Source organism: Equus quagga, chromosome 14 (assembly GCF_021613505.1).
Source record: "Equus quagga isolate Etosha38 chromosome 14, UCLA_HA_Equagga_1.0, whole genome shotgun sequence".
NCBI classification, from domain to species: domain Eukaryota; kingdom Metazoa; phylum Chordata; class Mammalia; order Perissodactyla; family Equidae; genus Equus; species Equus quagga.
This window is the reverse complement of record NC_060280.1, coordinates 64,015,986-64,038,595: the sequence shown is the minus strand read 5'-3', so window position 1 is coordinate 64,038,595 and position 22,610 is coordinate 64,015,986.

Genomic DNA, 22,610 nt, shown 5'->3' with positions numbered 1-22,610 from the left:
CTGATGTTGGAGTCACTCATACTGCTGGGCTGCAGATATGCAGAGGCAAGGAGGCAGGCAATAATGAAGAGAGCCAGTTCAAGGGTAGATGTGCTGGTTCTTGCATTCCCAGTCTTGTTTTGAAGGGTTGAGAGATTCTGTCCACGAGCCTGGAAGAGCAAGGTTGGCAGAAGAACCTATCAGCACAAATATCCTAAGACCAAGGAACTAGAAGCGGCCCCTCAACATAATGGTGAAGTTGTCCTGGTCTATTGCACGAAGTCAGAGACACCCTTTCCCGTTCCAAGCCCACCTTGAACCCTTTTCAGATAGAAACCAGTTTCTGGGGGATCCTGTGGGTCCAGGCCTGGCAGGGCTTCATGGAGTCACTTCACGCCTTTCCTGCCTCTAGAAAGAATGGCCCCTCAATGGCCTGAGAAGCCTGGCAGCTGCTGAAGAGACCTCTTCCTACTCCTCATACTTTCGATTGACTGCACAAGAGACCTGCCGAATGACCTTGGCTTCTTACAGGGAGATAGGGAGAGAAGACAGTGGTTCCCAGTTTGCCTGTATTTGGCTCTCATACAATTTCAGCTCTCAGGAAGCAGCTCTTGTGGGACTCACCACTTTCTCCCCACCAGATTAATTACAATCACATCTCCTTAAGGGCAAAGGGGTCCCAGCAAGGAGTGTGGAGGGCTCAGTACACATTCATTTCTACCACTAAAGAAGATGACCCAACACACAGCCCCAGGGTGGAAGCAACGTCTCCCTGAGAGGGGTCAGCATGTCCCCCTGGAGTCTGGACTCATGTCCTGCAGAGAGAAGGGTTTGGGAATGGACTTTGCAATGGCTAGATCCATCCACTCAACCCAAAGCAGACAGAGACCAGTGGGCATCCTGTTCCTCCAGGGAGTTTTCTGAATGCTTCCCTAGAGCGGTGCTAAGAGGCTGAAGAAATCATGGGTTTGCAGACTGGGCACAAAGCTACTAGTCTTGTCCTCGACCTTTCTGGACTGGGAGCCCACTCTTTCCTCCTCATGTCTAGGGAAGGGTGAGGTCCTGAGTATCCTCACCTCCTGGGCTGCATCCCCCTGACATCTGCATTCTGGACCATCTTTGCAGACTGCCACGTTCGACAGAAAATAGGCACTCTCTGAGGAATTCTGGGTCCTTCTCTGTATAAACTGCCTCGAGGTCAAACAGGGACTCACATAGATCTGTTTTCTGAGCACCTCAAATTCAAAATGCCTCAGTCTCTGTATCCTGGTCCCTCCCCTGGCTCATCTAGTTGCTCCCCTTGTGTCCTGGGGAGTAAGGCAGGTGGCTCCTGGTAGGCTACCCGCTTTGGGGAGCCTCAGCTCTGCCCACCCAAAGCCATAGCTGTCTTCAGAGGTTTCTTATGCATGTCTCTGTGCCTCAGACTACCTAACCCATCCCTCTCACCGCAGCTGATGAACCAGGCAGGAGTAGCCCTCAGACCCAGGGGCAGCCAACTCTAGCCTGCCAGCAGCCTGTGTGGTTGTCAGGATTTTAAACCTTCTGAGTTGGCCAGTCCTGCCTGGTGACTAGCCATATCAGTCAGATTCTCCCTCAGAAGTCTGAATGTAAGAGAATGGGCTGATGAGTGAATTGGAGGTTGTAGGAGCCAAGAAGTAAATACCAAGAGTACTTCAGTCTCCATAATGAAAGAACCTTACACTGGAGCAATACTTCCTCCTGCAGGGACCTAGGCACAAAAGCTGGCATGGCTCCCAGACCTGTCTTTGCATAAGGCTGCGTTCCTGCGTTCTTGCAACAATCTCAGTAACCTGAGTATGTTTCTTTTTCTAGAACCTGAAAGAGTGTAACCCACACAGAACATACTTGAGAAACCTGCTTTAAAAGGCAGAGCAAAACAATCAACCAGAAGTTCCTTGGGCCCCCCTGCCAATCCATTTCCTCTTTGTGGCCATCCTCATCTGGGTCAGGCTGAGGTGTGTCTTTGGCGCTGCCATTGGGGGCAATGATCTCTGGGTAGGTTGGAGGGCTATGAGTGAAGATGCTCTGCCTCTGGTCTGAGAGAGCGGCTCAGAGAGCGGGGGGAGGAGGCAGGCAGGGCGGGAAAGTTTCCCCTCCAAGAAGGCATCTGTTTCCTGTTCTCCAAACACTCGGAGCACAGGAAGTGGAGAGATGGGAGAGCAAAGCGAGATGGTGGTAATGGTGGTGGGGGTTGGGGGTGGGGGTGGTAGATAGGATAAGGGAATGGGACCCCAGTCTCCCCAGGTCTCCAGCTCCTGGTTCACGTTCAGTCAAACAGTGGGGAGAAGGATGGAGTAGATGCCCAATGTCTGGGCTTTCCTTCTTGCCTCTGATTTTGGCTTCTAATCTGATGGCCTCACTTCATCCTCTCTGCACCCAAAGCTGAACCTCCCCATCCCTTTTCCCAGGGGAAAAATTAGCCCTGTATGCCCAGAAGCCAGGTGTGCAGGGCAAATGGAGAGGTGAGTGGCCTTTCCCACCTCCTTCAGGAAGCTTTCTCTGCTTAATCCCAGACTAATCTAGCTGAACACACTCTTCTGAGTCATCCCACCAGGGAATGTGGGCGCTGGACTGGCCGACTGTGAGTGCCAGGAGGACAGGAGCCAGTCAGCCTTACTCACTGATAAATCCTAAACACTTGACATAACGTCTGGCCCTGCGAAGGGGGTCGGTAAGTAGGCATTGAATGAATGAATGAATGAATGAATGAACAAATACAGTCTTCTTTTTAGGCCGAAGTAACTTTATTTTAAATGAAATAGTGTACTGCTGCCATATGTACAAGTAGAGCAATGAACCGTTATGCAGGCCTGGGAGAGGGTCCAGAGCTCTGCATCCCGGGCTCTCCTGTGTTCCTCTGCAACAGTCCCTAAGGATTCTCTGCATCATTTGAAATTCAGAGCGAAACTCCCCTAGTTTTCCCAATGAAGAAAGAGGCTCCCAAAGGAAAAGCGACTTTGTCTAAGCCCGAACAGGCCCCCAGGTCTCCTGACCCCTAGGCTGTTGTTTATGCCCTCTGTTTAGACTACATTAATTCATCCACACTAGGTGCACAGCAAACATTGGATGAAAGAAGCGGTGGGAGGGAGGGACGGAGGAGGGAGGAACTTGTTGATTCCCCGGCTGTGAGAGCCTGGCAAGAGTCATGAGCGACACCCGCAACGAAGGATGCTGCACCAAAATAAAATGTATTGTATTTAAATATTCCCCAAGTCATTTTGTGTATTTAAGTCTTAATTCATCTCCTCTAAATCTCTCCCCGCTACATTAATGTGACGACTTTGACAGAAAGATGAATAACATTATTAAAGAAGCTCGGGAGCAAATTTCACTCATAAAAATCTCCCATTCACTCGCACGCTTTGCTGTTCCCACTCAGTGTTCTGTTCCTGTTCACTTCCCAGGTCTCTGTCCCTCTGGGCCTCAGGCTGCTGCTGGAGGGTGGCAAACGGGAGCTTCAGAGGATGGGGACACGTACGAATTTCACATCTGCTCCTAAATCTCCCCCATTCATTTGAAAAATTAATCTTTTGTGCCAAACTTCAGGTGCAGCAAGAATCAGGCTGGAGAGAAGGAGTAGGAAAGGCAGACCCTCCTTTGAGAAAACCCCCCACAGGCGCGTGGAATGGGGAGTCAATATGGTAAGTGACCAGGAGAGTGTCCGCCTTGCGTGTAAATGCACAGCTCAGGAGAGGAGTGACCCTCACTACAAAACTCTCTTCTGGGGATGCCACCAGACTGATACTTTTCAAAATGCTGGCTCCTGCCTAGCCGGAGGCAGCCCTGGAAGCTGCCATCACACCCTGTTCCTCCTCCTGGAGCCCTGCGTGGCCTCGCTGGCTGGGGATTTATGCCCCTCTTTGCCAAGCCTCCCTGATGGATCGCTTCCAGGATGGCAGCAGAGTCAGTGGTATTCATCTCCCCGACGTCTCAACCTTCTCCTTTAAATCACTGCTCATGTTGGCAGCCGTTTGTTCGCTCCTGACAGCCTGGCCTGGGCCTGGCTGCTCCTTCAGTAGGGCTCCCAGCTGGGAAGGGCCTGCAGGATCTACCTTTGCAGAGGCTTGAGGACCCTTCTCTGCAGCCTCTCCCTCAAACACTGTCCCTCACTCACCTGCATAAGCCCTCTCGTTAGGTCATCTGAGGTCTGAGAAGCCCACCCTGGAGCCCCAAAGCCACCTCTGACCCAGCACTTACTATATGATATCAAAATCATCTGTTGTTGTGCTGACCAGACTATTAGCTTTTCTGGGTCATGGATGGTGCTCGCTTTCTCTCCTGTTCCCAATGCCTAGTGGAGCACCCAGCGCATAGCAGGTGTTCAACAACTGTTTGATGAACTAAGTTTTTAAGTTCTGCAGTGGATATAACCTCTTTGGGAAACTATTTGGCAGTATCTACTAAAGCTAAACATACATATTCTCTATGACTCACCTAGGTATATATCCAACAGAAATGAGTGCTTGTATCTACTCGAAGACATACACAAGAATGTTCATGGCAACCTTACTCCCAACAGGCCCAAACTAAAAACAACCCAAATGTCCATCAACAGCAGAATGGTCAAGTAAGTCATAGCATATTTGCATGATGATTCCATTGCATTGGTGCTGTGCAGCAATGAAAAAGAATGAGGTACTATTCACACAACATGGGTGAATCTCACAGATATAATGTTAAATCAAAGAAGCTAGACACAAAAGAGTATATGTTGCATGATTACATTCGTATGAAGGTCTAAGGCATGCAAAATCTAACCTATGGTGATTAGAGGTCAGAATAATGGCTATCTTTGAGAGATGGGTGGTCACGGTGGCTGTTGACTGGGGAGTGAAACAAGGAAGCTTTCTAGGGTATTGGAAATGTTCTAAATCTTGATCTGGGGGGTGATTACACAGTGCATGCTGTGTACTTATTATCTGTACCCTTTACTGTATGTAAGTTAAACCTTATTAAAAATGATAAAGAAAATGTGGAGTGGTTCCCAATGTTTTTGCATTAAAATCTGTGCCTCCATGTATTCTTGTTCTGTCTTCTATGTATCCAAAACCATGCAATACTATTACATTGAGCTTTTTCTATGTTTTATATTATGAGGACAACTGATGTGCTGCATATATGTTTTCTAACTACACAAAAGCATGCCCCTTAGAAATTGTAAACAAATTGTTCCCGCCTCCCCAATACCGTGAGTGAAAATCTCTGCATTAAAGTATATTTACCTCTTAGCACAAAGAGACTCATTGCTTCCGAAAACCATGGCTCATTACAGTGAGACGGTGGGTCGAGAGGAGGATTAGTAGCTCCTTGGAGGAGGGGCTGTCATAGAACAGAATCAGTTGGGGCTTGTGTCCAGGAACGTCAAGGTCATTGAGATGTCTGAAGTCAAGGACTTTCCCTAGAAGAGCAAAGCGCGTAGACCCACCCTTACTTTTTCTCAGCTCAAGTGTCTGAAAGCCATGTGTGCCCTGTGAATTCAGATGTGCCTGGATATACACAGAGGCTGGCCACTCTATCACTAGAACACTAGAATCAGTGTGAGTGAAGAGAGGAGCTATATGGGGAGGAAGGAGGCAAGGTGTCAAAGCTGAGTCCAAAGGCAGAGGTCCTCAGGAGTGAGAGGCAATCCACATGGGAAAGTTACAAATTACCCACTGGTTCACCCCTTGCCACCAAGATCTTATGCTAGTGTCCTAAGAAGAGGATCAGTGAGGATATTTTGAATTAGTTCGTAGAAGTATCAGGTCACCTTTGATTGAACAGAACAAAACATAACTGGAACTGGCTTAAGCAAAGTGGTAATTTACTATAAGAAAAGGAGCGCACAGTCACAGCTATGGCTGCATATCAAGAACAGCTGGAAGGAAGGTCTTGAAGGCCTTCAGGCCTCAGTCTTTATCACTTTTTTTCTGTATTACTTTGAGTCTTAGCACTATTCCTCACTCTTACTGTAGACAATCTTTTTTCCACATGCTAGAAAACAGAGCAACAGAGCTGCCAGAAGCTCCTTGGCCTTAAAACTTTAGCCTGGATATGAAATCAAAAAATCTCAGGAGGGGCCAGCTCGGTGGTGCAGCGGTTAAGTTCCCACGTTATGCTTTTGTGGACTGGGGTTGGCTGGTTCGGATCCTGGGTGCAGATTGGACAAATCCCGCCTGTGGGAGCCAGGGCTCCATGGAGGGAAATATAGCACCACATGTCTCTGATAATTGAGATGGGAAGTAGTGAGATGTAAGGATGAAAGGAAAGGGAAAAAGGCATTTAAACCACACACACTATGAGGCAGAAAACAGAAAGTGGAGCATGGGCATTTGGGTTCAAATGTGGTTCAAATATTTGCTATGTGTTTGCTCTCAGGCAAGTTACTTAACATCGCTGAGCCCCAAGCTCCTCACCTGCAAAGTGGCAGTAACAATAATGGGTCCCTCCTGGGTCTAATGTGAGGATTGCACAAACAAAGCGCGTGGAGTACTTAGCAGAGTACATGCGCCATATGTTGAGTGCTCCCTACATGGTTGCTAGATCCCTTAAACTGAGTGAGGGGTTAAAAGAAAATTCAGACTCCTTGGCTCTGGGGCTTTGTTTTGGAGGAGTTTGCATTCCAAGGAAGGAAACAAGACAGACCACAGCAAAGCCAGGAAAAGAGCATTTGCTGAGCATTCCAATGTGCTCCTCGGGACCTGGAAAGGCAGTTTGGAATAAGTGCCATTTCAGTCCACTTGGGAGGAGCAGCAGCAGGACCAGGCCAGAACTAAGACATCATGTGGTGTGCCTTGAACTCAAGGAGGAAGTGTCCCTGCTCACAAGCCTGGAGAGGATAAAGCCACTCAGCTTAAGGGAGGGACCTGGTCTAGAATCTCGCCTTGTCCCTTTTTGGTTTGTGACCTTGAGCAGGTGCTACATTCTTTGACGTACAGCACGAGGGTCGGAGAAAATGCACAAGGGCTCTTGGTCCAGTGCCTGGAACACAGTGGGCCCTCCCTCCCTTCCTAGGTGGCAGGTAATAAAGGAGACACACAGTGATGCCGTGGGGATGCATGGGACATCCTTTCCTTAAACTTCAAGGAAGGGCACTGTGTCTGCTGCCCTGTTCCCATCCACCAGGAGGAAAAACCTTGCTACAGCCTCCCCAGTGCCTGGATCCAAAACACTAAGGCATTCTCTTTCGGCTCTACCCTACAACCACAGTGGGACATGCCAAATATGGTAGATGTTGCACTGGAATTAGAGACAGGTGAGCTAGACTCTAGGTAATTCACTCAACATCTCTGAGCCTCAGTTTCTTTATCTCTAAGAAGAGAAGCGGTATATTTGAAATGGCAGTTGTGAGAACCAAACTAGGTCTCATCTGTAAAAGTTGATGGTTAATGTTAACGGAATTTGGATGAATCTGGAGGGGTGGGTTTTCTTTACTTCCTCACCTCGAACCCCTTTGCATCACTCCTTCATGCCCTAAAAGGGACCTTTTACTGCCTGGATGCAGCATATTCTTGTTCTAACCAGCAGGCGCGCTCAGACCTCAGCCCCTGCATCGCTCACTCACACACACACACACACACACACACACGTGCACACACGCGATGGCTTTTGTGGAGAGAAATAGCAGCAGGAGGAAATCCCCCATCCTTTCTCCCCATGTCACTGTGTTCTGCCTGCACAGGCAACAAATTAAAACAAGAACCCCCCATCGCCCAGAGCTGCCTGGGCTTCTGCCACGACAGCTCTAATAACAGCAGAGCAGAAAGGGCCCCCTGTCCGTCAGGCCCGGGAGCAAAGAGGCAGCGCTTTTCATTGGCAGCCGGAGAAGTGGCTGGGAGCTTTTGCTGTGTTTATTTGGTGTGACTTCGGGGCGATTATATATTGTTTCTTGTCCTCTGTCTAAGTGCTTCATCAGAGATGGTGGGGGGACAAGGGGTGAAGGGGCAGTAGTGGGAAGAAAAGCAAAAAAGAAATTCAACTTCCCCAGGAAAACACACACACGGAGCGCTCAGTCAATGCAGGCGGTGGCACACAGCAGAATTGAACTTTCCCTGCCTCACAGTGGTCTTTGAAAGCATTCAATTATCTGTCTGCACCTATAGAAAATGTTAGGGATTGCTTCCAGAAGCCTTTAAAAGGGTCTATACATAACAGAGCCGCGCACACTCTCAGCGGCAGGCAGAAAAACAACAACAATCTATTCATTTACCTTTGAAAAAGCCAAAAAGGTATAAATTCTGCCCAGAAATCAATCTCCTTCTCTTTCTTTCTTTGTCTTTTGCCACATCCCTTCCCCAACCTCTCACCCCGTCTCGTGTTTATTTATTTATTTTTCAGCTAAGGCCACAGAAACAGCCAAAGAAGGCAACATTAATACGGAGGAAAGAAACTGAAGTTTATTTTGCTAGAAATGCTCGCTCCGCTCAGGCAAAGCAGAAGCTCCTCAAACTGGTTCCCTGCAGGCCTCCCGCGGGAACTGAATGCATTTAATGGAGCACCGGCTACGTGTTGGACACAGTGCCAACTCTTTAACGGATGCCTTCTCATGGGGTTCTCAAAACAAATCTTTGAAGTGGATGGCGCCCTCCCATTTCATAGATGAGGAAAGTGAGGCCCAAAGAGAGGCAGCAGTTTATGTAGCAGAACTAGGCAGCTAGTTAAGATCTCTGTCTCCCAATCCAGGTCTGTTCCCAACTGCACCCTTTCTGCTTCCACCTGGGCTAGTATATCCTCTATCACTAGAAGAGACACCACAGGGCTCAGCAGATGACGTGCAAAGTCACCCACAGCCACTAAAGGAAGCTGCGTTAGCAGACAACGTCTATTAAAGGCTGAGGGACATGGTGATTGATGAAAATAATGATGATGAAGATAATGATGAAGTGTGGGGGAAGAGGGCTGACTCAGAAAGTCGGTGGTCCCAGTACTAACCTCAGCTTTGCTACTTACGGCTACTTATGGCTGACTCAGCCAACAGTCATTTCACTTCTCTGTGCCTCTGTTTCCTTAGCCGTAAAAGAAAGAGGATGGACTAGATCAAGGAGTTTCCAACTTGGGGTGCTGGGGAAAGGGGTGGAGCTCAGGAATCTGCTTCTCCCAGAGAAGCCCCCACCTTTTAAAAAATCGAGTCTATCTATTGTGGTTCTGCATGATAGTTCATTAGAAGAAAGGGTTCTACCACTGCGGGGTGGAATCTAAAGGCTCTTCCTGCTAGAACATTCTGTGATATGATGGTGTCACAATACACAGAACGCAAGGAGCTCACTTCATGTCTCAGGGTCTCAGCACCACAGAAGGCAATGGCAGAAAGGACTCTGCCTGGGTAACAGCTCTGTGGCGGGCAAGGGGAGTCTGAACCCCTCTTATTACCCTCAAGGTGGTCTGGATTGGGAAGACAGAGCTGGTAGGATGAATCCAAGACGGAGATCTTGAAGGAGAGCTGAGGGTCTCAGGCTGGGGAGACCAGACATGACCATCAAGAAGAAAGGACAACGAATGGATGATTGGAATCACAGAAACGGGATGGGAACCGGAGAACTGGATCAAAGTGGTGGCTAGCCAGGAAGGAGCAAGGAGAGTGTGGGACCATGGCCATGCAAATCACAGCATTTGCCTCACATTTATGGGCAGGAGAAGTCCGATGTGTGCAACTTAGGGAACAGGGTCCTGATGCACAGAGAGCTGGCTGAGAAAATTTGGTAGTAGACGCACTTCTCACCTGTGCCCCACTGTCCCTGTGTCCCTGTGGATAGAAACCCTGGACACAGTAAAGCATTCTCTGCAGCCTAAGTGTGTTCCGTAAGGTGTTAAATGAGGCAGGCAATTCCAAATCTCTGGAAGCAGATGCAGTTCATTGCCTCCGTATGATCAAGAGTCTGATTTTGAAACACAGAAGCACAGGTTTGCAGCATTTTGGAACCAAGAAACCTTACAAGTCTGTTAGCCCAACTTCACTACCACCTAAAATCAGGGCTGGATGTTGGGGTCAGCTTGCATTTGGAACACACAGCCCAAAGCAGATGGGATGGGCAAGATGGACCGTTGCCCAAGACTGGGCCAGAGCCTTGGGAATGGCTGCCTGGAAGCAACGCTCACGGTTCTGAGCTTGGTGTGAATTATTTTTACTCACACTAAATTTGGCTAGATTGCTGGGATGACTGATGATGACCCACTCTGTTCCCATCTACACATATCTAAGGGGTTTAGTGAAGAACGGCTTTTATTTCCCAAAATTACGTCCAAAGGATAATACCACTGGTAAGTTTTCAGAGTTTTTATACCTGTTGTGTCTAATGAGTAAAATATCAAAGCTGTCTATGAGTAGGTATTATTAGTCCCACTTTATAGACGAGTAAACTGAGACACAGAGAACCTAGTGACCTACTCAGGGTTATTCAGTGAGTCCAGGGCAAACTGGGGCTGGGATCCAGTCTCTCCACACCAGCCTGGACTTCTCTGGGCTCAGCTTCCCCAAGGCCAGCCCATTCGTCCACAGTAGCCCCCTCTATCGAGCTCCCTCTTCTGACCCCTTGAAGTCTTGCTGACCCCTGGGGCCCCAGCTTTAGCACTGAGGGATTGAGGGTAAATGAGAGAGTGACTTTTCATGGCAGGTGACTTGTCGACCAATTTGAAGAGCATTTTCTTGGCCAGCGCTCTAATCCCTATGCTTGAGTAATGCCCTGAGACCACATCGATCGGGATCCGGGAAATTCCGACCCGACCGCAGCACATTGTAATGGCCTCTGCCCAGGTGACCTTCTCCCTGTCAGAAAATACATCTTTTCTGCAAGTCCCTAGTCTGCACACATCACCCGCAGCCAGCTTAGCCCAGACAAAGGGCTTTGAAATGGTCCAGATAATGCATCGAGGGGAAAACTGTTTTCCAAGTATGTAATTTGTCCACTATTAACCTGCAGCTGCAGGAATGGCCTTGCCTTTGATTCCCTTCTTCAGCCAGGGCCACTCCTGTCGTGTAAGGCGACGCATGGTGCATGGCAGTAGACAGGGAGCAGAGGCTTGTCATATTTCCTGAATGCTAATGGCCCCCTGGCTGGCTGACTGACACTCTGCTGGCTTCTTCCTGCACCGCAGGCCTGACCCACCATGGAACTTACTGTCTTCCACTTGGTTCTACCAGAGAAGTTGTCCTGGTATTAGATTGAGTGGCTTGAGAGGGAGTTGACATCCCTGGCCATCTGGAGGTGTGTGTTCAGGACAGGGCTTCACACAAGCACATGGTCCTCTCCTTTACTCCTTAGAAAGATGACTTGGAGACTGGGTTCCAGTCCTAGCCAGTGGCACTTCAAGGCTGTGTGCCTTTTGGAAAAGCACCTCCCCGTTCTGGGCTGGACTTTTATTGTCTGCAAAATAAAAGAATTGGATAAAGTATTTGGACTCAGATTATCTGATTATATTTTTTCCAAATGATTCTCTGTCTTGTATTAAATGACGGGTAGAATTTAAAAAGACAGAGGGGGAGGAGGACAAAGAGGAAAATGCTAAAGACCTGGGGTGAATTATCAGTCCCAAGCACCAAAATATGTGTGTATGGGGTGAGAAAAGAAGAGAATATTTTCACCACTATCTACATTTCTTTTCATCATTATTCTGGTCTTAGAAAGTTTTCTGACCTCCCATGAGCTGAGCTGAGCCTGGGGTTTGAGGAAGTAGGGCTGAGTGAAAAAGCTCAAACTGGCCCAAACTGTCAAGGGTCCAAGGTGCTGGAGTGTGTTCCCCAGATGAGGTTGACCTGTGAAGTAGGAGAAAGAATGAGGCAGGGGATGAAGAGCACGTGTGAGAGCCTAGGCAGAGGTTTGGCACCACTGAATGGATGGGGCAGCAGGAGGAGGTCAGGGAGGTGGCATCAATGAGATTTCCCAAAGCAATGGGAAGCAAGGACGAGGTCTTTTAGACAGTGTCTTCAGAAGGGTGTGAGCAGCGAAGATGCTAAGCTGAATATCAAGCCAATTCAATGACATTGGTTTCAAACGAGTAACTCTCAACCGCTGGCCAATGAGCAATATTAGCCAGCTAACGTCTGGTCTAAGGCTGAGGGTCCGCTTAATATAATAATCCAAGAAATCATGAACTAAAGGAGGAAAATTCCAAAATGAAAGAATAAAAATCAGAGAAGCAAAATTGTATTTAGATCCCCAAAGGAACGTGTTTCCTCCAAGCTTTGGGGTTCCGTCCTTCTCAGGTGGGAATTGGAGGATTTGCCTGTAGAGCTTTTAGGAAAATACAATGTCTAGGCCTCACTCCAGACCTAACGAATCCGAGATGAGACCTCCCCCAGGTGTGGACCCATCCCTTACCTGGCCTCAAGAGCATGGGCACCAGAGGATGCCACCCACTCATAAAACAATAGCAGTAACAATACAGGACATGAATACAACTGCTTAAGGACTGCGCGCAATCAGGCCAGCTGTTAGTTCTACTGAATGTTAAATATTTGTTGAATGAATATTTCAAGACTAGACTGTGTGTTCCACTAGATTCTGCAATCTTTTAGCGCAGGGACCTTGTCCAAGTCATCTTTGTGTCCCTAGGGGCTGCCACACAGTAGATGCCCAATGCGTATTTGTGAGTGTATGAATAAAGGAACAAATGAATACATGAATGTGGGATGAGGCCTCTTTTTGGATTGGTGGAATAGAAAGAGCCCACGTTTTGGCATTGGAAACCTTTGTCAAAATCCTGGTTGCATGACATTTGAGTATGGGATCCTTGAGCAAGTTGCTTCACCCCTGAGCCTCAGTTTCCAAATCTGACAAAAATGAGGACAATACTATGTGCTTCATAGGGCTAAACGAGTTCATTTGTATGAATAGACATATGCACCAGTTCATAGCACAGCACTCAATTAATGTAAATAGAACAAAGTCCCATCTGGGACTCTAGTGGCAGATATTGGTTCCATTTCTCTGCTGCTCATATGCTCCTCATCTCTTCAGACCCCAGAGCCTGGAGAGACACAAGAGGGAGCAGGGCCTCTGGCTGTAAAACAATGTCCTCAAGTCCTTCTGCGTCCTCAAATAAGACCACAGCTCAAGCTATGTTTAATTTTAAGTGGTCTTGGTAAAAATGGCTCTTTTTCCTTTAAATCCATCATCAGACAAAACGCCCTTCTCCCAGAAACTATACAGAGGTTTGGGTTGACATGACACACGAAGGAAGCAAGACAACATAATTTAAAGGAGCCCCGTGGCTTTTACAGTTGAGGCCGACTGTTTCCCAGCATTTGAGCCAAAGCTCAGAGAACAGCTGGGAGATTAGGTACTAACGAAAAGGAAATGATTTGAAATATCCACGCCACGCTCCCTGCAAATCAGAGCGCTACGACCTGACAAGCTCCATCCTTCCTTCCCGCCCCTGCCACCCCTACTGAAATGTGTCTCCACATGGGGCTGTCTGCAGAGCTGCTCCGAGATGTTTACCGCTCTCTCCCTCTCGGCTTGCACCGATGCTTGTGTGATAAAGGTTTGGCTTGGTTGTATCAGGCAAAATCACAGAGCCGGATGTTTCCCTCGTCTGTCTAAGAAATACTGCAAATGTTATATCAGGTTGTGCCTTTGCATCCTATAACTTATCTCACCTAAAGTGTATCTTCTGGGGACTGCGGTGGGTAGTGGAGAAGGAGGGAGGTAGCTAGAGGAGCCTGCACCCGTCCCCTGGTCCAGTCCCCGGCCTCCGGGCAAGGACATGCCCCTCGTTTGTTCTAACTAGAGTTGCCTGGCCTCTGAGAACTTCTTCCAGGGACTGGCTAGTCCTGCTTGTCCAATCTGAGTGGAATCCCCTTGATCATCCAAAAGTCTTCCTCTCGGCCAAATCGATTCTTCCCACTCTTGTTTTCTAAAGTCCCTCAACTTCTCTTCTTTCATCTACTCAATCTCAACCTCAGGTTCCTCTTAACCGGCCTTCTGTGGTTCTTCTCCCCCAAACTTCTCAGGGTCACATCCTCTAAGAACTTCAGAACTTACAAAGAAGCTACTTTTCACTCTCTGAGGCGGGTGCCAATGATACGCAGGTAAATAGTAAAGAGGTCTATGCTTGCCTTCATGGTCTCCAGGAGTCAGGTTAGGGCCTAAGGAAAAGGCTGTCTCTGCCTCATCAAGATTTGACTCTCCGATGTAAGGTGGAGCTAAGGCAGGAAGGGAAAGTATTCATCGTACAAACATTTGGATGCCGCCCGGCATTGTGGATCTGCACAGCCTTCGCGGCTTCCCCACTTCTTCATCTCTCTGTCATCGGAATGTCCGGAACACAAGATGGGAGGGCTGAGCAGACAGACAGGGGACCTTTTTCAGAAGACGGGAGGGGAAGCTGTGAACACGGGTGCTTTCTTGTTGTTGCTCCCATTGCATATACTTCTCTAACTAGAGAATCTGTACCCCTAGGGGTATGCCGTGGCAAAGGAGGCGGTATCAAGGGACACAATAAACGAGTTGTATCTTCCTGGGGCATCAATTTTACTTGAAGATCTGGGGTTACACATTTTTATATGAAAACAAACAGATATATATGGAATGCAAAATTCACATGAATTCCTGAGATAAAACACTAGACTTCCAAGAAATGTTGCGCTTGTGGTGGGGCTGCTTCAGGCTGCGCCCCGCCAGCCCCCCAGGGGGACTCTCTCGGGCTCCTCTACGAGGAGGGAACTTTGATGGGTAGAAACATCTGGAAGGCTCTGGTGCATCCCACCTCTAAGAGAGGACCTGCTTCTGACAGAGCAGTGCAGGGTGTCCCTCGGGCACAGAAGCCCACCTAGATCATTGCAGGGAGCCCAGGAACCAGGGAACCAACCAGAAGAGGGTGTTCTTAATAGCAGAGGGATCTGATGGGCTGCCGCAGGACAGCTCGAAGAGCTTGCTCCTGTGAGAGAAGGATTAAAATAGCTGATTTCTCCCAGTCATGGAGATGCATCACCCTGGGAGCCTGTCATTTCCGTGGAAGAAGTGGGATGGATTATGGTTACCAGGAAGGCAGCAACTAACTCACTTTTATTGTAGGAGAACTTAGTCCCCGACTGCTCCCAGGGGACAGACACACTCACACACACACTCGCCTGCCCATCCAGAGGCGCCCCGCACCTCCCTGCTGCCCTGGGAGCCAGCCAGATTGAGGAGAGAGAACAAATGTGATTAACTGGGCCACCCCACGGGATTGGCTGGATAGCAAGCAAACCTGCGGGTACTACAGAGCCAATTTCGGTAACAGGTTTAAGGGAGGCCTGAGATGGGAGAAATGCCGCTGACTCAGCGGTTCCAGCCTCCTCTGTGTCCAGAGGGAAGCTCAGGAGCGAAGGAGCTGGAGATCGCTGCAGAGGCCAGTGCCCGTGGAAGCTTCACACTCACACCTCCGTGGCAGCCGCAGGGCCTCCTGGTGAGGAAATGCAGGCAGAACTAAGGAACAGGGGACTTTTGCCTGCACAGAGTTAACTCGGTTCCCGTTCTCAGCCAGCATCAGAACGAAACCTGACAGTAAATATTCCCAGGGTGCTTTATGGTTTTTGAAGCATTGTCATGAACATCATCTTACTTCATCTTCATGGTAACTTTGAGAAGGAGAGAAACAGAGGCTTGAAGAGTTTATTGGGATTTTTTTTTTTTTTTGCCCCGAGGCCACAGAGTCGGGGCTGGAAAGCTGGACTTGGCGTTGAGGCCGGCATCCTCCCCCCTCTTTCATGTTGTCATCAGCCGTGATGAGTGTCTTAGCAGCTAGGGCTGCTGATGCTGAAACGGGGGATCCAGGAGAAGATCCAGGAGAAAGGGGGCTCCAAGGCCAGAATAGTAAGGGCTTGGTTCTGGGTTCCCCCACTTACTGCCTCTGTGACCTTGGACAAGTTCTTTAACCTCTCTGAGCTTTCAGAAAATGGAGGTGACGTAAGTACATCATATGAGTTAACGAAACAGCTTGTGTTAGGTGCTTAGCACAATATCTGGCACGTACAGAGTTCTCAGTTACAGTGAGATATTACTACTATCACTTTCCGATTTGAGGATAGAGAAATATTTTTCATTAGCTTGGATAGGAAGGAGAAAATCTTTCCAGAACCACCAGAGATTTTTCAGAACATGCTCTTAATCCAAAGACGGCAGCAGGAAACATCTAGACCCTAGAATGAGTTGTCGATAAAACTTTATTTGAACTACCATCTCTGTGGGGAGGTGTGTGTGTGTGTGTGTATACACACATATATACGCATAAAACAAAAACATACTGAACACATTTTCTCAGCAGTCCGCTCCTGCGGCTTCTCCAGTCACTACGGCTGGATAACAGTGGGAGAAGGGACAGCGTCAGAGAACCTTCTCATGTCTCTTGTGCAAAATAAGCAGGTGGGTCCCAGTGGGCTGTGAGGGGGGCAGGAACAGCCAGAGGAGGGGGTCCAGGCCTTAAGCCTGCCCCTGTCTGGTTGTGGCCTCTTCAGGGGCCCACCTGGCAAAGGTCTGCATTGTCCGTCTTCAGGACTGAGGCAGGAGCAAGTGAGGTCCTGTTTGTGAATGTGTTTTCCTCACACCTCTCCCACTAGAAGGGTCTGCATCTCCAGATGCCCCTTCGAGACCTCTGAGAATCACAGGGCTAGGGTACTTGCCCGGGAACTAGGACCTGACCCCTTCTTTCACAAACAAGGAAGCAGAGGCCCAGAGAGGGAAAGGAGTCGGCCTTGGAGCCACACAGCAATTTCTCATCTTTACCCAACCACCTGGCATGCACCCAGGCCTCCTGGGGTGCTGTCCACAGCTACTGAAAACTGCTCCAAGCTGCAGGGGCGGGAGCAGGGAAGGTCGAGCCGCATCTGCTGTGCAGTCTATCCCCAGGTCCAGGCTGCACGCCAGCCTGGGGGAAAAGCGTGTCTTCTGAGGCTCCCTGAGTCCTTGAGCAGGACTCAGGCACAATGCAAACAGGAGAACAATAGGGAGTGTGTGAGGGAGCCCAGCCGGAGAGGGTATTGATCGTGTTTAAAAAAAGAAACACACTGAGGAGCGCAGGAAAACCTTACCAACGCACCAGCTGGCTAAGCTAATGAGCACGGGTGAGGCCGTGTCAGCCGCCAGCTCTGAGCCGGGAGGAGAACAATTTGCTCAACAAACAGAACATCTAAGGAGGAACAAAAAGAAAACAGCCACTGTCCCCTAGCCTCCGGAGAGTCTGTGCAGTCCAGAAAAGGGGACGTGATGGGGGCAGGAGCGGCACCAACGACAGGATCGGAGTGGCAAGTCGCAGGAGAGCAGAGAGATGATTTAAACTCGGATGCACTGTGGGCAGAGGGCTGAGGTGGCATCCAGCATGGAGAAGGGGATGTCATTGTGCTGGGGGCTGAGCTGCCCTTCCCCTCCACAAAGGGACTCTCATTGCCCCTCAAAGTCCTTTGAGCCCTGCCTCTCTCTTTGGGGGTCCTTAGCATCATGCACCAGTTTCCTCCCCTGGGCGGTTCACAGTTACAGTGAGAGGAAGCCAGGAAGCAGCCTTTGGTCTGAGCCTGGAGGCCTGAACCTGGGCGGAAGGCCTCCCGGCAGTAGGCTTGGCACACTGGGCAGATGGTTTGGTCTGAATTTGATTCTGCCAGAGATGTCCAGGGGGTCCCTCAGTTTGAACGAGTGTGGCCAGTGTTGAGCCACCGTAAACAGGCCCGGCCCCTAGGCCTCTGGTTGTCAGGGACTCACAGGGCCCCATGGACCGGGAGGAAAAGAGTGATACGTACTGTGGGGGAAGGGAAGTGGGGTGAGGGGCAATTGGACAGCTGGATAATTAATTCAAGTTATTTAGGTTCAAAGCTACCAAATAATGCAAAGAGAGAGGAGGAAGGGAGGAAGGAAGGAGGGCAGAAGAGAGAGCCAGAGGGAGGGAAGAAGGAAAGAAATGCCTCTCTCCATCGTGTACCTCAGCATCCTCACGGTACCTCTGTGAGGTCAGTGCATCCCACGTTTCTGAATATGAGGAATGGGCACACACAGGTCACACAGGGAGTAAGTAAATATCCAGGCAGATTGGATGCTGCTGAGCACACAAGCCCAAGGATTTTATTGGGCTCTGCACACAGGGTGAGTAAAAAGCGCCCCCTGCATTTGCACCCCTACTAACTGCTGTGCATCCCACCTCTCTCTCCATGCCTCCTCTCCCCTGCTGCTCAGGCTCCACTGCCTTTTCTCCCACAGACTAGGATCCCTCCAATCAGAAAGAGCCGAGCTCCTGAGGTTGACTGACCCTCTGTTTCAGAACACCGCCAGGAGGCAGTGCGGCAGAGTGGAAAACACAGTGGGGTTGAATTCAAGAGACTGCTTGAGTCCCAGGCGCCCCACTTCCTAACTGGGCGATAGGGAATGAATCACCTCATCCCTCTGGACCTCAGTTTTAACATCTGTAAAATGGGAGTCGTGACAGTTCCCTCACGAATTTCTTGTGAAGATTATGTGTGACACTATAGGTGCCCCTCGAAAAGTCATTCTTAAACCGCAAAGCACAATAGTTCTTAGGAAGAATCATATTAGAAAAGAGAATCCCAGAAAGCTGAATGTGTTTTTCTCTTTTTATTTTTAAAATTACATAATGGATGGATCGTTAGTGGTGTTATTTCCACCATCATGGCACAGGGATCAGGGAGAAATACTGGGAATCTAGGGCCTTCCCCATCCCTCAGTTCTCATTGCCTGGTCTTGCCCTCCCTTCTCTCCTCTGGTGCATAAGGTGGGTCCTAAGCGTGGGCAGAGGTAGGGAGTCGGGCTATGAATTAGAGGGTCCCTTCGTGGAATCTCTTCCGTTAAGTGTGGACTCGATCATGCCCATGTCTGTGTGTTTGTAAATGTACGTGTGAATGTGCCCACATTCATTTCCATCCATTTTTTTCCTTTTATGTCTCAGTCAATAGTTTTTGGCAATGCCTTTGCAACACCATGAACTGCCGACAGGAAATAAGACCCATCCATTTGTGCTGGTACAAGCTAAAGATTTTCTATAAAGTGCCCACATTTCCAGGCTGGGGGAATGGATTTCACTGCAGGAAAAAAAAATATTGTGAGGTAAGAGAGGTGCAGCAAAGGAAAATATTGGCCACTTTAATGATTTACAGAAGCATAAAAAACCTCCTTGCCTGCTTGGATTTCATATTTCCCCTCCTGCCGGTAAGGGGGCAGAGGTAGGGGGTCTGATTTGAGCTGTCGTGTGAGGAAGCCAGAAAAAAGCAAAGCTAAGGCTGGCCCCTGCCTGAATATTCTGTAAGGTCCAGTTGAGGCACTGTCTGACCCAAGGAGAGGGGACTGGGATGGGGCAAAAGATGGAAAAAGGAATAAAGGTGTGCATACCTCTCAGGTGTGGCTACTTGTTCTATGCATGGAGTATGGGATACTAGCCCTAGAAGAGACCCTTAAGAAAGGCAACTGCTTCATTTTACTCATGGAGCAATAGAGAGCCAGAGATAGGAAGTGGCTTTTCCAAGATCAGCCACCTAGTTGATAGACAAACCATATCCCAGAACTTCCACCTGCCAGCCCAAAATGCTTTCAACCATATCCACTATTAATATTGTTATCCTTATTGTTAGTATAATTACCACCACAGAAAGACCATTGAGGGCTTCCCATGTGCCAGAAACTATACTAACAACATCACATTTAATTTTCATACCAACTTTAGAAAAGATGCATTATGATTCCTACTTCAAATGAGGCAACTGGGACCAGAGAGACTAAATAACTTACCAAGATCACACAGCCAAGAAGTCACAGAGCCAGGGTTTGAACCAGCTCCAGAATCCATGCCCAAATCGCTTTGTGGCAGGTATTTCTACAGAGCAGGAAATGTAGGAACAGAGAGTAATAAATGCTGCTCCTCTGAGAAGCTGCCCAACTTCACCAACAAAGAAACAGTAAAAAATACCTGGCTTGAGCAATTTAGAGGATGGTGACTTTACAGCAAAGCCCAAGATGGTTAAATTCAGACGGTAAACAAATGGGAAGCCGTCCCCTTTCCTGTACGGTTGCAGTAATTTGAATGGCTTGCAGCCGTGAGTGGTGGGAATTGAGCTATTAATAAAGGGAGCCGGCAGAATGATTTACAATCAGACATTAATATGGAGATTTTCATAAACACAATAATTCACACCCAAGCAGAGTCATAAATGTAAAGTTGCATTAACTAGTCTAGTTGGCATGGAATGTCACACACAGGATGAAATTGAACATTCCATTGTACTGTAATAATGGACTAATGCAAAATTTTTCTTGGTGGGGAGGGGCAGGGGGTGAAGGGTGGGGCAGTTGAGGACCAGATCCCTCATCTTTCAAACTTGCTTATTCCTAGTAGGAGCCATGCCAAAGCTCAACCCTTTCCTTATACTTTTATAAAAATAAGCTTTTTATATTGGGATAATTTTAGTTACAGAAAAGTTACAAAGATAGTAAGTATAGAGTATATATGGAAGTGTACATCCTTCCTCCAGTTTCCCCTATTTTAACATCTTATATGACCATGGTGTGTTTGTCAAAGTTAAGAAATTAACATTGATACAATATTATTAACTAAACTCCAGACTTTATTCAGATTTTACCAGTTTTTCCATTAATGATGTCCTTGTTTCTATTCCAGGATCCCCTCCAGGATCCCACATGGCATTTAGTCACCAAATCTCCTTCGTTGCTGGTCTGTGATAGTTTTTCAGTCTTTCCTGCTTTCTCGTGACTTTGACAGTTTTGAAGGGTACTAGTCAGGTGTTTCATAGAATGTCTCTCAGTTTGAGCTTGTCTGATGTTTTCCTCATGTCTAGGCTGGGGTTATGGGTTTGGGAAAGACCACCACAGAGCTGAATTGCCCTTCTCATCACATCACACAGGGTACATTATATCCATGTGACTTGTCCCTGGTGGTGTTGACCTTGGCCACTTGGATAAGGTGGGTGATATTTGTCAGGTTTCTCCGCTCTGAACTTACTATTTTTTCCTTTCCTGCATTCTAGTCTTTGGAAGCCAGACACTAAATCTAGCCCACACTGAGGACGGGAGGATTAAGTTCCACCTCCTGGAGGGGGAACTTTCTACGTATATTATTTGCCTTATACTTTTTAAAAATTAATTTTAGATTGAACTCTTTAAATTTTATTATAAAATTCCTGCCTTCTTAAGCACATTATTTTGAAGATAATTGGACTTTTTCTTGATCATTTCCTGTCCTAAATATACTCTAATCCCACCCAAATTTGGGGCCTTTTCTCAGTTCTTACCGTCCTTGACCTCTCTGCAGAATTTGACATTGTTGGCCACTCTTCACCAGGGAAAAAAATCTCTCCCAATTGCCCGGCCATTATTCTCTTCTGCTTTCTCTTCTTCCTGCTTAACTCATCACCATTTCATATCCACCTCCATCTCAGTCTCAATCTCAGTTTCTTTTCTTCCTCCCCACACCTCACCAGATGTACTGTCTGGGCATCCCGTGGTCCTCATCTCTTCTCTGTCTCCAGCGTTTCCCATAGCATTCTGATTCACTAGCTGGCTTCAATCATCATTGTTCACACGACTCCTAAATTGATACCTCCAGCCCTGAGAGATCTCTATGGCTACAGTGCCTCAACCTCAACTCTCTCCTGGCCACCTCCACCTTCTGCTAGCTCTCAAGCTCATCATCTCTCTATTAGGTAACTATCTCCACTGTTTTAACATAAGCCAAAATAATGGTGGCCTAAAGAATATAGAAGGTTTATTTTTATTTCCCTCTTATGTGAAAATCTGAGCTGGTAGAGGTCTGGGGTGGGGGCAGCTCTGCTAGGGCCCCATGTTGGCTCTGATACCAATGCCTTGGGTGTTGCCCTCACCTGCATGGTGGAAGCTGGCTCCTCACTACTACATTCCTACACAGACCTTCAGGAACATGGAAAGAAGAATGGAAAATAAATAGCTTTTTTGAAGGGAATGACCCAGAAGTGGTACAATCACTCTGCTGGCATCCCATCGGTCAGAACTTAATCACATGGCACCACCCAGTTGCAAGGGAGACTGGGAAATGAAGTCTTTAGCTGCGCAGCCATCTGTACAATGTAAAGGAAAATGAATATCAGGGTAATTGACAATTTCCAAAACTGAAACCACCATTTTGCTCTATTCCCTGACTCCCATAGCTCCTGATCTATTCTCCTCTTGTCTTCGCAATATTTGTTACTATATCATTACTATTTATTAGTCCTCATTCCAGTAACCATGATTGGAAACTTGAGTATCTTTGATATTTCCCCTTATTTCACCTAAACAACTTCCCTCATGTTTAAGATCTTCTCTCCATTCTTACTAACACTCCATAAATTCAGATCTTCACTATCTCTCATCTGAACTCTTACAACAATTTCATAAATGCTCTCCATGCTTTCAGTCCCTCGTTCCTCCAAACCATCTCCGTCAACACAACTCAGCTCCTCAGCCCTATTTATAAATCCTCAGTGGCTCCCTACTGCCAACTCAGTAAGTGCAAATGCCCTAGTCCTGCACTCAAAGCCTTCCACAATCTCTCCCAGACCCTCTGACCCACTCTCTGCATTTTATTCCATACCATATACATTCTCCTTTACATGACAAATCCTGCCTCAACCCCCACTCCCCGTTCCTTTGTCATAATAACAGGATAACAGCTAACTGTATTGATTGCTT